This window comes from Eschrichtius robustus, chromosome 10 (assembly GCF_028021215.1).
Source record: "Eschrichtius robustus isolate mEscRob2 chromosome 10, mEscRob2.pri, whole genome shotgun sequence".
Taxonomy (NCBI): Eukaryota; Metazoa; Chordata; class Mammalia; order Artiodactyla; family Eschrichtiidae; genus Eschrichtius; species Eschrichtius robustus.
The window spans coordinates 35,014,819-35,029,604 of record NC_090833.1 but is presented as its reverse complement, the minus strand read 5'-3'; the positions used below and the strand labels follow the sequence as shown (position 1 = coordinate 35,029,604).

The 14,786-nt window shown below is 48.5% G+C and overlaps 1 protein-coding gene across 2 annotated transcripts in view; it reads right to left on the bottom strand.

Moving 5' to 3' along the window:
- SHB (SH2 domain containing adaptor protein B) overlaps positions 1-14,786 on the bottom strand; it is a 133,681-nt gene that overhangs the window by 116,740 nt on the left and 2,155 nt on the right. The window lies entirely within an intron of this gene.

Sequence of the window (14,786 nt, the reverse complement as noted above, 5' to 3'; positions counted from 1 at the left end):
CCCCAGCACTCCCTTCTCCCTTTTACATTCCCTTCTTCTGAAGCCTCCAGCAGCAGCTGTACTGTGGCTCCTTCGACCTGCTATCGTTTGCCCGGACGTCCTGGGCTGCCTCCAACTCCCCGAGGTGCTGTCAACAGACGGGAGAGCTGAACCTCAGTCTCAAGGTCAGGTGACTAGCTCTGCGGCCCCCCAGAACAAACAGTGCATGCTCTCCTACCTCCTTCACCCCACACAACTTCCCTCATAGAGGAGCTAGCTGTTCAGTAATAAATAAATATTTTTTAAAATAAATAAATAAAGAATGCAGACTGGGGTCAAGCCCTTGCTGCCTTTGCCTAAAGCATTTGGTGTCCTCCTAATGGGGCTCCCCACCCCCAGGCTCAGCTTAGGCCTCCCTCCCCCAACCCTCTCTAACCCATCCTCTTAAGATGGAGACAGATAGGTTTTTCCTAAAGCCCAGACCTGACCCTGTCACGCCTGTGCTCCATCACCTTTCATTACCAGAGGACAGACCAAACTCTGTGGCCTGTTCCTCGGGCCTTCTGTCACCTGGCCTTATCTCTCACTCTTGTATATTTTCTCTTTTGTCTTCTCACAGCCTCTCCTTCAGTCACTTCGGACCACTCTCAACGCCCCTCCCAGGATGTCCTCCTAACATTCACAAATCTCTAAATATCCAAATCCTCTGTATCCATGAAGGCCCAGCTCCCATGCCACCTCCTCCATGAAGCCTTCCTGATGCTACTTTGGCAGCATTATCCTGAGAAGACATATGGAGAGTGCCTGGCCCAAAACAGATGCTTTATCAACAGCAGAGAGCTATGGTTTTTAAATGGCTCTGGCCTCATGGTTTTGGAACAACCAGATGATACAGAACTGACCTCTGTCACTGTTCCCTGTAGCTGTGTAGCATAGAGGTTAAGGGCAGACAGAAGCCAAACTAACTTCCTGGGCTTCACACCCCCACCTGCAGCTCTGCTCATTACTAGCTGTGTCACCTATTGACAAAGTACTTAAAAAAAAAAAAACCCGCACATCTGTTTGCCCTAGTTTCTCCATCTGTAAAATGGGACTCAATAGAACTTACATCCTAGGGTGTCATGAGGTTCAGTGAGTTAATATTCATAAAGCACTCAGAACAGAGTGGTGATCCAGGTAGAGTTTTTACTTCTATTCTCCCACTGCAGAGAATCATAGGTCAACCACAAACTGACTGTCAAGATAAGGACAGGGATACTTTTTGAGGACAACCTCACCTGGTCAGAAAGGGAAGTCCCACTGGCTTGACTGTGGCTATAAGAAGCCCAGAGTTCGAGGCTGGGTTGAAGCCCAGGACAGACTGTGCCCAAAAGAATTCATAAAGCTCTTCCTACATGCCACGCATTGTGCTTAGCCATTTAAACAAATAATTTTATTAAATCCTCACAAAGACCCTAGATACTGCCCCTGAACCTCATCTCCAGAATGTTTCATCATCTGTAAAAAGGGGATTCTAACAGAACCACCTCAAAGACTGGCCGTGAGGATCACACACAGAAAGTGTCCCACAGGCACGAGGCACAGAGTGAGGGGTCAGGAAACACCCTCTATTATTACTACGCCCATGTTAGGACAGATGGGCATTCCAGGCCCGGAGAAGCTAATCCCAAATTACTAAGCTTCTGAGCACCAGGTCCAGGATTTGAGCCCAGACTTCTGACCCCAAAACCAGTGCTCATTTCACATCACCACAGTGGACACCCCTAGGGTCCTGCCGTGTTTGGATCAACAGCTCTGGGCACCTGTGCTGTGTAGTGTCACCGGCTACCCCCACAAAGGGCAAACACCTGGCCCGAGAATACCTGGCTCCTGACACCACACCGCTCTCAGCCGGGCAGCTTCTGCTCTGCTTGTTACCTGCTCAGCGCTGAGGTCCTGATGGCAAGATCCCACCCGCTCCCCCGGAATCTACTCCTGACTGCTGCTCTCCTGCTCTCTTTGCCCTGAGACCCCCAAAATCCACCTGGGAATCGAATCCAACGATGCTCTGCTCCCCATCTGGTCATGCTTCAGAAGGATTAACTCCTCAGTGTCAACCTCAGCCCCCCAACGCAGAACCCGCTCCAGCCTGCCACTTCCTGCCCAGGAAGCTCCTGGACTGGGGGTCCACCAATGCCCTCCACGCTTGTGATGCTGAAGGGTACTTGCCCTTAGCAGTTGGTGTCCTGGCTGGGAATCTGGCTCTGTGGGGAAATGTTACAGCCTGCAGCTTCCCTCTGCCTTTGAAGATACGATCACACATCTGAGGGTCGTCATGTGGAAGAAGTAAGGTTAGACTGGTTCTGCTTGACCTCAGAGTCCAACTAAAACAATAACAGAATCCACAGAGAGAAAGAGGTCAGCCAGCAGAGCTCCCATAAACACCAGGTACTCAACAAACCTGTACTAAGTTGGAGGGAACAGCAGAAAAAACTTGAAAGCTCAGCTGTGCAAAGGAGTGTGTGGTCATGTGACAAATCCCCCCATCACTGGAAGTTTTCAGGCACAGATGCAGGAGGGTTGGACTGGATGATCCCTAGGCTCCCCTGGAACCCCAAACTAAGTTCCAGGACAGCAACTTTCAGCATTGGCTGCATATCAGAATCATATGGGGACCTTCCAAAAGTACTGATACTCAGGCTCTATCCCCAGAAACCATGGTGTAATTAGTGTGAGGTGGAGCCCAGGCAAACAAAAATTTTGAAAAATGCTCTCCTGGTGATCTGTGCTGCCATGGCTGGTCTAGGTAGGGTTCACTGACATGGTGTGACACACAGCATAGTGAATTAGGCAGACACCCTCAGCCTCTTAGAAACATAAAAATGTTCATCCGTGTTCATGCAGAAAATTCTGCATCTTTTTTTCCTTGATTTATTCACTGTGAACACTCCTGGATTTAATCTGTTCCATCAACACCAATTCATTAATGTCACAAACCCCACAGCAGACACTGCAGGATGGATTATCCCGACACTGGCCTGAGCCAGAAAAAGAAGAACATGCAACAGAGCCTCGGAAAGGGTCTCTCACTAATTGGAGACATAGGACACCTGGGTTGAGGGGACAGAAAAGGTCGGCGGGTGGGGGGAAGAACTCTGTGAATTCATGTCACTTGCACTGGACTTTGGTGGGTGCGAAAAAAATTTAAATGACCAAAATAATATAGTCCCCACATACCACACCTTCAAGTCCTCTCCATCCTTCCAGTCTGAGCTCTGCTACCCATGGTCTACTACAGTGTTGCCCGTGCCCACCTCAGGTTCCAATGCTTCTTGTTACTCAGAGTCATTACCTGCCTCTGTATCCTGGCACTGAACACTTTCTGCCTTGCAGTAGAGATATTCCTGGGCCTTCCCAATATCCCCTCCTGGGCTCTGAGTTAGAGTGCCGGGGCTTACTCATTGCTGATGGTCTGCACGATTCAGCCCAGTGCTAGAACATGGTGGGTATCTAAAAAATGTTTGCTGCATGGATGACTGAATGCTGCACCCCTTTCTCCACAAAAGTCACTGTGCGAAAGCTGAAATGGACCCACCCAGATAAGGCTACATAGGCAGGGCGAACATTAAGTGGTTGCACTGAATATACCTAGACAGCCGGCCCCCTGGTCCTGGAGGGGGAAGCTGACTCCAGTAGAGGTGAGGCGAAGCTTTCCTGGCCTCATCCCACCCACCGCGTCAGGTATGGCATCCAAAGATGAAGTGCTAATACCCAGTTACTTCCCTCAGGTGTCAGGAGTTGAATGTATAATAAGTGCATGGGTATCTGCAGACGGAAGGTGTCATTTTATAAAGACAAGGTGAAATCATCATTATCATAATAGCTGATGAGAACTTAACGCAGTCAGGGCAAGATGGAGTCAAAATATTGAAGTCTAAAGAGGCACCTGAAGAAATACAGACAGCTCACAGAGCAAGCAAGGAGGGGAGGATGTCCAGACACAGACTGGTCATTCGGAAAAATAAAATTAAAACCCTACCTCATACCCTGAAATTAAACTCCAGATTAAAATGTCAACGTTAAAAAGGAAAGAGGGACTTCCCTGGTGATTCAGTGGTTAAGAATCTGCCTTCCAATGCAGGGGACGTGGGTTCGATCCCTGGTCGGGAAACTAAGATCCCACAGGACACAGGGCAACTAAGCCCACATGCTGCAACTAGAGAAACCCACGCAGTGCAACAAAAAAGCCTGCATGCTGCAACGAACAATCCCATGTGCCACAACTAAGACCTGACGCAGCCAAAGAAAGAAAGAAAGAAAGAAACCATCAAAGTATTAGAAGAAAATACATTGGAGTACAGAAAACTTTTCTAAGCAGCACACTCAAAAATCATGAGAAACATCGACTGATTCAGCAACAGAAAACCATTCAGTGTGAACAACAAAAGCAATCACCAGATACAGAGCCGAAAGGCAAATTACAAACTTGTAAAAATAAATACCCTGCAACCCAAATGGCAGGCGAGGGGCTGCCATCCTTAATCCACAAAGAGCTCTTACGAATCAATAAAAAGATAAACCCTATGGCAGAAAGGATGGACAGAAGTACACAATTTTGGAAAAGAGACACAAGCAGTCAACAAACATATGTACTAATAACCTAAGAAACTGCAAATTAAACTAAATTGCATTAGACTAAAGCAGGAGAAAACTTGTAAGGTCTTTCTAGTATTTGAAAGAATGTATCAAAATTTTTATCATCCTACCCACCAATTCTCCTCTGGGAATCAATCCCAGAGAAGTAATCACAGACTTATTTATGCAAAGAATTAAGTTACAAAGATGTTCATTATAGCAATGTTAAATTAGTGAAAACTAGGGAGAGCCTAAATAAGCAAATCGAATACTATACAGACATTAAATTACTGTTGTTGAATGTTTAAGACAATGTAGACATCTTTCCATGTCTTTAATCAAAAAGAACACAAATAGATACACACAATATTAATTTTTGTGACGGGAAATATATATATATATATATACACACAGACACACACACACACATATATATGCACTGAAAAAAAGGCTAGATGGAAAAACAGTGAAATGTTAACAGCTGTTTCTCTGAATCATAGAGTTAAAGTTGGTTTCTATTTTAGTTTTGCTAATCAGCATTTTCTATACCAAACCTGTCTTAGTTTTGTTGAAGGGGGAAGAAAAAAGTTAACACAGAGATAAACGTTGAACTATATCAAAAAATCCAAGCTTGCTGTTCTGAGGAACAGCCTTAGAGCACGGCCAACTCGCATCTGCCCCACACGGGAGAGCAGGTAGGGGCTGCGTCATTCCGCGAATGCCACGCAGGCCCCAAATCACATGCACGGCTTTGGAATGCACCGGGAGGATTACGAGGCTGTCTGGCTTTCTGGGAGTGCACGCCCCACAAAACAGTGAAGCTTCACTGTGAAGAACTTTCTGGTCATTTTCATTTTTAGAGTTTAGCTGTGGCCTGTAGAAACCAGGAAAGTTCCTTTCTTCCTCCTTCTGTTTGCCTCCTCCTCGTAGCCCACCTACTGGTGAGCCCCAGGTGAGAAAGAACATTTGCAACAATCACAAGTGCTCCGTAATGAAATGCTCTGCTTAGCAAAACAGGCAGGTTCCAGCCTCCTCTTCACCCTGCTCTGGTGCCCAGCTGAGGCACACAACACAGCAGGTGGCCTCCCAATTTGGAGAACTGGGGCAATTTTCGACCAGTGGCAGGTGGCCCTTCACATCCAACTCCCTGCCTCTTTCCTCTATCACGTGCAGTTACACCAGTCAATCCCCAGGCTCTGGCCACACCTGCTTGCGCCCAGCAGGGGTCCCCTTCCAATCTCAGTCACTGTCGACAGGACCCCTTCTGTCTGGGATGCCCCATGTGCACCTTCCTCTGGACTCACCTCCCAGAGGACTTCCTCTTCCTGGTGGTTTCCCCCAGCCCCAGACAGAGGCCACCCATGCCTCCTCTGGGTTCTCAGAGCGTGTTTGGCTCTTAGTCCCAGGACTCAGTTGCTGGCTCAACTCCACTGGCTGGACTGTGACTGCACTTCCAGGGTCCTCCCATCTCAGCTAATGACAATCCACCCTCCCGGCTGCTCAAGCTAAGACCTGGAGTCATCTGTGACTCTCCTCACCCCTCACATCTCACACTTCATCTGTCAGGAAATCCTGCAGCTCTACCTTCAGGACATGTCCTGAATCTGGTCTCCTCTCATCACCCACCGCTAGCACCCCAGTTCCCATGGCTGAAGGTGTCCTCCCAGCTGGCCTCCTGGCTGGTCCCCTCCAGTCTATTCTCCAGTAGGCAGCCAGAGTGATCCTTTCAAAACCCAAAAGCCAGATGACGTCATTCCTCTGCTCAGAACCTCCACTGACTTCCCATCTCACCCAGAGATAAAGCGAGAGAGGCCCGAAACACTCAGCCTCCCTGTCCCACCTCTCAGAACTCGTCTCCCCACTTCCTCTCCACCTGCTCCACTCAGTCATGCCAATCTCCCTGAAGCAGCCAGGCGTGCTCCTGCCTTGGACTTTTGCCCTGACTGTTCTCTCTGCCTGGAATGCACTTCTCTCCGAGAGCCGTGTGAATCACACCATCACACCCTTCAGCAAAGCCCTCTGAGCACCCATCTGAAACAGCACCCCACCCCAAACTCAGGCCCACCCCAGCTTTACTTTTCTCTACACTCTACCCGACATACTTTATTTGCTTGAATCCTCTCATGAGAGGGCAAACTCAGGGTAGCATGAATTTTTATGTTTTGTCCACGGCTGTATCCCCAGCATCTAAATAGAACAATACCCAGCATGTAGCCCATTCTCAACAATGTCTGTTTAATGAATGAATGAGGAGAAAGGACTTGGTATGGGCTCTCATGGCCCAGCTGAGGACTCGGGGTCCAGCCTGTAAGTGAAGGCCCAACAGTGGACCAGCGGTACCCTCGCCCCAGCCCACCCACCTATCAAGTCATTTCTCCCCTCCCCGGCCTTGGGAAGCCCCTTTCTGACCATAACTCTTAAGTCCTGCTTGGAAAACTCGGGGCCTGAGTCATTCCCCAGGGCCCTGACTAATTCTCTCTCCATCCCTTGGACCCACCTCCAAGATCCTTCCTCTACAGCATAATGGGAAATCCAGAAAGAGCTCCCCTTGGAGAAGATGGAAAGGAACTGAATGATTTAGAGGAAAATTCAGTTCTTCCTGGCTCATCAACTGAGAAAGTGCAAACTCTCAGGAAGCCAGTGCCTCCGAAAGTGAAACATTAATAGAAATATTACTGGAAAATACCAAACAGGAAGAGAAGGAAAATACCATTGTGGAAGCAAGGTCCTCTGTCGATGCTCCTTAATGATCTCAGTAACTCGTTTCAGAATCAAAACACGGAAAGAACCGGAAATCAATCAGGCTGTCACCCTTCCTGCAGACTGGAGCTTTGGCCAAACCACCTCCACACCACCCCGGCACAAAGGGCACTGGGCTCAGAACACAAGGTCAACAGCCTGGCCACTGGCTCGGCCAGTACCTGCTGGGAGGCAGGGCGTGCTCCATGCCTCCCTAGACCCTCAGTTTTTCCATCTGTAAAATGGGCGTTACAGCACCTTCCTCACAGAGTGACTCTTAGAATCAAATTAATTATGGGTGTGAAAGTGTCTTTTAAGCTGTGGAATACTCACCCAAATGTAGGAATTTGGGTAGGTCCTACAATGCTAACAGACAGGATTTTTGTAAGAGTTTAAATCTAGCCACAAATAAGGCAGAGAAAATTCAGGCATGAGACTGTGCAGCCTGAGGTGATATGTCACAGTGGTTCAAAACAAAGACCCTAAATCCAGCTTCAAATCTCATCTCTGCCACTTACTGGCAGGGTGACCCTAGACAAGTTACTTAACCTCTCTGCCTCATGCTCTTATATGTAAAATGGGAATGATAGTAGCATCCACCTCAAGGGACTCTGGTGAGCAGTAAGAGTTAGCGCATGTAGAGCACAAAGAACAATGTCTGGCTTAGAGTATATGCAATGGAAGTACTGGCTAATACTGCTATTGTGGAAAGCTCCTTAAATTCGAGTGACTACTCTTTCTTGACTCAAATGCCTCCTCCTCCAAGAAGACTTCCCTGCTTCCCCCAGTTGAAATGAACCTCCTCCTGACCCTGCTTCTCCTTTAGGTCCACGGAATCAAGGCTCTGCCCAGAACAGCTTCTGTGCCAGGATGGCTCTCAGCTCACACACACCACTTTGTTTATAGATAAATTCTGCCATACAGAGCTGTGTTCTAACCTTGGTTCCTGTGTCCTCACCAGAAAATAAGCTCCTTACAGGCAGGCACTACCCAACCCCTGGTTCACCCCTGTATCCACACAGCTTCTGACAGTGGCCTGCATATGGCAATTTCTCAGTCAACACAAGCCAAACCAGTTACAAGTCAGTGTGGCAGACACCACCAGCAGCCTGTCTCCATCCTGCAGGAACAGCCCCCCTCAGAAAGCCGACGGAGGTGCTGCCATCAGCCAGCCAGCAACCCAGCTCTCTGCTTCAAAGCCACAAATCCCAATTTATTTTCTAGGGCCCAGCCTGAGCTACCCCTTCGCCACAGGCCACTACCACTTGGCTCTCTCAGCACAAGATGAGAAAGTCAGCTCCAAGTGAAACTGCCCAAGGAAGCACTCGACCACAGGCAGGTTCAGCTTTGCTTAAATGGCCAGAGGAAAACACACCTGTTTCAGATTTGCCTTTTAACATCTATTTTATGGGTCAGAAATGCTTTGGGGGAGAGGACAAGGTCAAGTCTTGGGGGTTCAGTCTGGGGAAATCAGTCATGTTCTGAGGTTGTCAGATTAGAAGATGGTCATCTGATCTCCTTCAAGGAAACTTAGGTTCCTTGTTGACAAGGGCCAAGATACCAGTTTTTTTTTTTTCTTAAAAGAGCACACACAGCCTCGCCAGTCCTTGAATGAGAAGACGTAAGTTACAAGACACACATCTTGTGATCTTGTGCAGCTGTCCCTTGGGAAGTGGCAACTCTGTGTGCAGAATTTCTCTATGAAATAACTCAAGTGCTGCATTAACATCTCATTTATGGAACTCAGAGGGAGATGAGGGAGGGAGAGAGAAACGCCAGCTCTGGGGCGCCTTTGGGGACCATCAAAGCCCAGACTGAAAGGGATGGGGGAGGGGGTGCAAGAAGAGGAGCATTAAGTGAAGGGGAGCAGGAGACATACAACACACATTTCAGTAAATATCAGAGTCTTGGGACTTCCCTGGTGATGTAGTGGTTGAGAATCCACCTGCCAATTCAGGGGACACGGGTTTGATCCCTGGTCTGGGAAGATCCCACATGCCGCAGAGCAACTAAGATCGTGCACCACAACTACTGATCCTGCGCTCTAGAGCCCACGGGCCACAACTACTGAGCCCACATACCAAAACTACTGAAGCCCGTGCGCTCTAGGGCCTGCATGCTGCAACTACTGAAGCCCGCATGCCTAAAGCCCATGCTCCGCAACAAGAGAAGCCACCAAAATGAGAAGCCCGCGCACCGCAACGAAGAGTAGCCCCTGCTCGCTGCAAATAGAGAAAGCCAGTGTGCAGCAATGAAGACCCAACGCAGCCAAAAAAATAAATAAATAAAAAATCAGAGTCTTGCTATCTCCATCTAAATCATTGAAAGGAGAGGAACAAATTGATAAAAAGCATACAGGCTTTGAATTCAGATTGAACAGGTATAAACCGGGCCCCATCATTTGGTAGCTGCGTGACATTAGGCAAGTTATTACCTCTAAGCCTCAGTTTCTTTATCTGTAAAATGGGGGCAATACTATCCATGGTAGAGCAATAGCACTAAAGGCCCCAATTAATGGCCCACCTGTATCCCTGTCCTCTGCCATGGGACTTCGCAGCTCCTCCTCTCTCCCTGAATCCCGGCTGGCCTTATGACTTGCTTTGGTCAACAGAATGCAGCAGAAGGGACAGTAGGGACAGTAGGCCAGTTTCTAACCTCAAGAAACTGTATGGGCTTCTGTAATTTCTTGGAACCCTGATACCATCATATGAACAAGGCTAACTCGCTGGAAGATGAGAGACCACATGGAACAGAGCTTACTTGATATAGCCAAGGCCATCCTAAACCAGGCATCCCCATACATGTAAGAGAGCCCGGCTAGGACTGGCAGGGCAGCACACACACTCCACACTGACCTTCGATGCCTGAGTGAGCCCAGCTGAGGCCAGAAAAACTACTCAGCTGACGTGTGAGTTCATGGTCAATAATAAAGGCTTATCATTTAAAGCAGGGGTTGGAAACTACAGACCACAGGCCAGCTGCCCGTTTTTGTAAATAAAGACTGGATACAGCTATACCCTTTTAATTTATATATTGTGTATGTCTGCTTTCAAGCTACAATGGCAGAATAGTTGTGATGGGGGCTGTCTGGCCTGCAAGCTAAAATTATTTACTAACTGGCTCTTTAAGAAACTTTGCTAACCTCTGGTTTAAAACCAGAGTTTGGGGTGATTTGTTATGCAGCAATAGCTAACTGATACAGTACCTAAACCCCTTCTCGGGTGATTGTGAGGATTCAATGACCAATTAAGTGGTTAGCCTGAAGCCTGGAGAACATATTTCTCTTCTGGGGAATCAATGGGAAAAACTGGATTTGATATGCAGCGTTTTTCTCACACTACTTTCAAGGGACAGGACTTCAAAGGAGAAAGTGTTCCAAGCCAAACCACAGCTACCAAGCTTGGCTCTTACCTTTCCAATCAATTACTTTCTCAGAACTGGAGAATGTGGCTGTTAACCAAATAGAAATGACTGACAGCTCATGCTTGACCCTGGCTTCAATCAAGCTATACATCAATGATTTGAAGTGAAAAGGACTGAAAGACGAGTCACAACTCCCCACAAAGACACGTGAGACACTCTCTTCCTGTTGTGGCTCCAACCTCCGTCTGCAACCTCCTGCCACACCCACCCTTCAGAGCCTCCAACCATTCTCTTGGCACAAGCTTCTGCATGGAGAAGCTCAAATGCTGCCACCCCCTGAAAGCCCTCCTTGAATTCACAGAGTTGAGGCCCTCCCAGCCCTGTGCACACCCTTCTTTTCTGGCACGCCACATGTTGCAACACTGCCTCATTACCCATCTCTGTCTCCCAGACTAGATCTTGAAAAGCTCGTGTTCAACTACAAACTGAAAAGCTTCCCTCTTGGAAAGCTGGCCACCACTTATTCTCTCTGAATTCCCCCCTGCTTAGCACGCTGCTCAGAAACTGTTTGCTGAGTGTTTAAAAAAAAAAAAAAAGTTGAACATGATATTATTTATTCCTTAGGAAACATGTTATTTAACTCAACTCTGTGGATGCTGACAAAATATAAATTGTTGGTACACATCAGCATGTATTTAAAACTTGGGGAACTGATGTCATGGTGCATCTTGACTTTCTCAGTTGCAGTGGAAACATTTACTTAATTATGATAAAAGAAACAAGACTTCAGCAGAAAACATAACTGGATGAGCCCTGTTTGGCTGCACAAAAGGAGACCTACCAAGTTACTGGCCTCTTTGTCATCATTATTTTTTTTATAAAGACAACCTGAAGGAATAATATTTCCACCTACTAAAGTTTCGTTTTTCTCTTCCCAGGAGTTCAGGCCCTCACTGTGTCTCACTCGGACTGTATTGTAATTGCCTCCTAACTCCAAACCCATTTCCCCCAGACTGTGGCAGCTGTTTGTAACCTGGGATGCTCCTCAACCATGGCTCTGAGTCTATCCTTTTCCTGACTCAACAGTCTTCAAGGATCCCCCTGTGGGGTCTAAACTCAGGCCCCCACGTATCTCACATTGTCACCTCTCATTCCCCAAGTGAGGCCCACTGCAAGAAAGCTCCGGTTTCTAAGAACACTCTCCACATTAAGGTTTCATACATATATTTGCACACACATACGCCCACACACATACATATATGGACACACGTATGCATGTACACTCACAGCACAGGCACCTAAGTGCTCCCGCAGGCTGCAGTCAGCCTTCTCCCTGCGCTGAAATTCCACTTCCGTCTCTAGATCCAGCTCAAAGCTGCCTCCTAGGTGAAGACCTCACTAAATTCCCCAAGACAAAAACACTGGGAAACAAATGATGAAAAGACAATGTGTGTAGATGTCCTCCGGAGGCTTAGGCCAAAGATTACTGCCAAGTCTTTTGCAGCCTTTATTCCCTTCCTCCTAGCTCGCCCTTGTACCGAGAGATCTCTGAGCACAAAAATAAGTGCAGGGAAAAGCTGGTTAAACTGAAAACACAGTCTGTTACACATAATTCTAAAAGGGAAAATACCCCAAACTGGAGGCTGGCTGAGTGGGGCATACGTGACCAGGTGTGTGTGTGCCCCCGGACTTACCTGGGAGAATAGAAAGATGCCCAAGTATGTGTCAGAAGGAAGCACAGGTAACTAAGGGAAGCAGGAGAAGGGCCCCCCAAAGATAAAGCTGGTTGGGAGGTGGCAATGGAGGCCCTGAAAGGAGTATCTGTGGACCAATAGCTCCTACTCCCAAGCCATAGCAACTCTCAACACAGGCCGATGTTAAAAACACAGGGCCTGGCACGCAGGGGGCATTCAACAGTCCTAGGGGTTCTTTTCCTAACTCCTAACAACAGAAAAAAGGAAGCTGGGTCTGAGATTAAGTGGGCTAGGAGTAGGTTTTCCTGGATCTGCGGGTGAGGGGCAGAAGGTGGGCTCTGGGGTGTTCAGGGCTGGATCTGCAGTATGCCTGACCTTCCAAAAGCTATCTGGCTGGAAATAATGTGAAAACCAGGCTGCCTCCTGTCTGCCTAGCCAGGAATGGGGGGTGGGTGTTAGCCCCGGATTAGGAGGCAGCCCCACACAGAGGGCAGAGATGAGGGCATCCAGAGTCTGCATCCCAAAGCAGCTCTGACCAGAAGACCCAGAGGGAGGGTTAAGAAGCCACTGTTGCATTCGTGTTCTCTAAGTGTGGTCCCAGGATCAGCAGCAAAAGATCACCTGAGAATTTGTTAGAAATGCACATTCTCAGGCCCACACCAGGTGTGGTGACTCAGGCACTTCAGGCGATGGGTCTCACAATCTGTGTTTTAACCAGTCCTCCGGGTGCTGGTTTGAGAACCACTGCATACTATGACCCTTCCGGGCTCCTTCCCCTCCTACTCGTTAGAAGGAATCTGGTAGCCACAATCCCTCCAACTCCAAGGATCACAACCTAGTATGTGAAAATGCAGCCCAGAGAGATCTTTTTTTTTTTTTTTTGACTGCGTTGGGTCTTCGTTGCTGCACACAGGTTTTCTCTAGTTGCAGTGATTAGAGCACAGGCTCTAGGCACGCGGGCTTCAGTAGTTGCAGCACGTGGGCTCAGTAGTTGTGGCTCACGGGCTCTAGAGCACAGGTTCAGTAGTTGTGGCTCACGGGCTCAGTTGCTCCGCAGCATGGGGAAATCTTCCTGGACCAGGGTTCAAACCCATGTCCCCTGCATTGGCAGGCAGATTCTTAACCACTGCGCCATCAGAGAAGTCCCCAGAGAGATCTTTTTAAAAACCACATTTGCTCACATCATTTAGCAGCCTAACCCCCTCACTGGCCCTCACTGTGCTTAGCTTTCAAGGTCCTCCCTGACCCGGGCCCTCCTGTCCCTCTGGGGTCCTGCCCAACTCTAACCTCTGAATTCCAGCCACAGGGCCTTTACCTGCAGTCCCCTACAGCACCAGGCTCTCTTCTGCAGCCAACCATAATAATGGTCCTCCCTGACCACGTCCCATCACGGCACTTATCATGCACACTGCGGCCTAGGCCACAGTATTCACTAGACCCTGCTCTAGTACCCAGCAAGGGAGAGCACAGAGAAGACCTGTAAGAAATACAAACAAGCCAAGTCTTCAACACACTTGACACTCCAGCTATAAAACTTATTATTCCTCAGTATTTGAAACAGTCTTAATTGTAATTAGAAAAAACATTTACTAAAGTTTTGAAAACCATAAAGGAAGACTTTAGTGAGCAAGCAGAACGACAAGCAGTGGTAGAGAAAGGAGATTTGCCCACCTGGGAGGTGGTCATGGAGTAACGGGGGAAGGCACAATCTCTCTGGAGAGCTAGGCTGGGCCGTCCTTCCATCCCCAGGGACTTCAGGATCTCCCAGGCCAGCACCTAGCCAATCCTGGGCCACACATAAGGCAGCAGGGAGCCTCTCTGATGTTTCCCTCATAGATCAACCACAAACCCATAATCCTGGGGGCTCTCGGAGAAACCTCCTCTGTCCCCAAGGCAGCACCTGGGTGGCCACCTGGCTTCCAGCTCTTCGTCATTTAGGTATGGCATCCTGGGTGCTTAGGAAGCCCAGAGTCCATGCTTCCAAGATATGTCCCCAAAACTGGCCCAGAGGGAGGTGGAATCCACCGACTGCCCACGATGCCTTCAGCAGACCCAGAGGGGGGAGGAGGGGGTACTCGGGGGACCTAGGACCTTGGGGAGAGGAAGTCAGGCAGAAAAAAATCAGGAGGGGCATCCCCTTACTCCTCCTGCCTGGAAAACAAAAAAGATCCCTTTCCAAGCACCAGCTGGCAGGTAGGAGCCTGTCTCCCTCCTGTCTGGACATCCAGTCCTAAAAGAAACTCAGACTCCACCAGTCTCCCCCAGCCCACACCTGGGCAAAAGTTTACCTTTGGGAGAAGGTAGGGGGCCAGAGGAGAACAAGAGGGACAGCGGCCTGATAGCCATTGCAAGGCACTGGGCCTCAGATGTAATCAAAACACTGCCTTCCACCAGAAG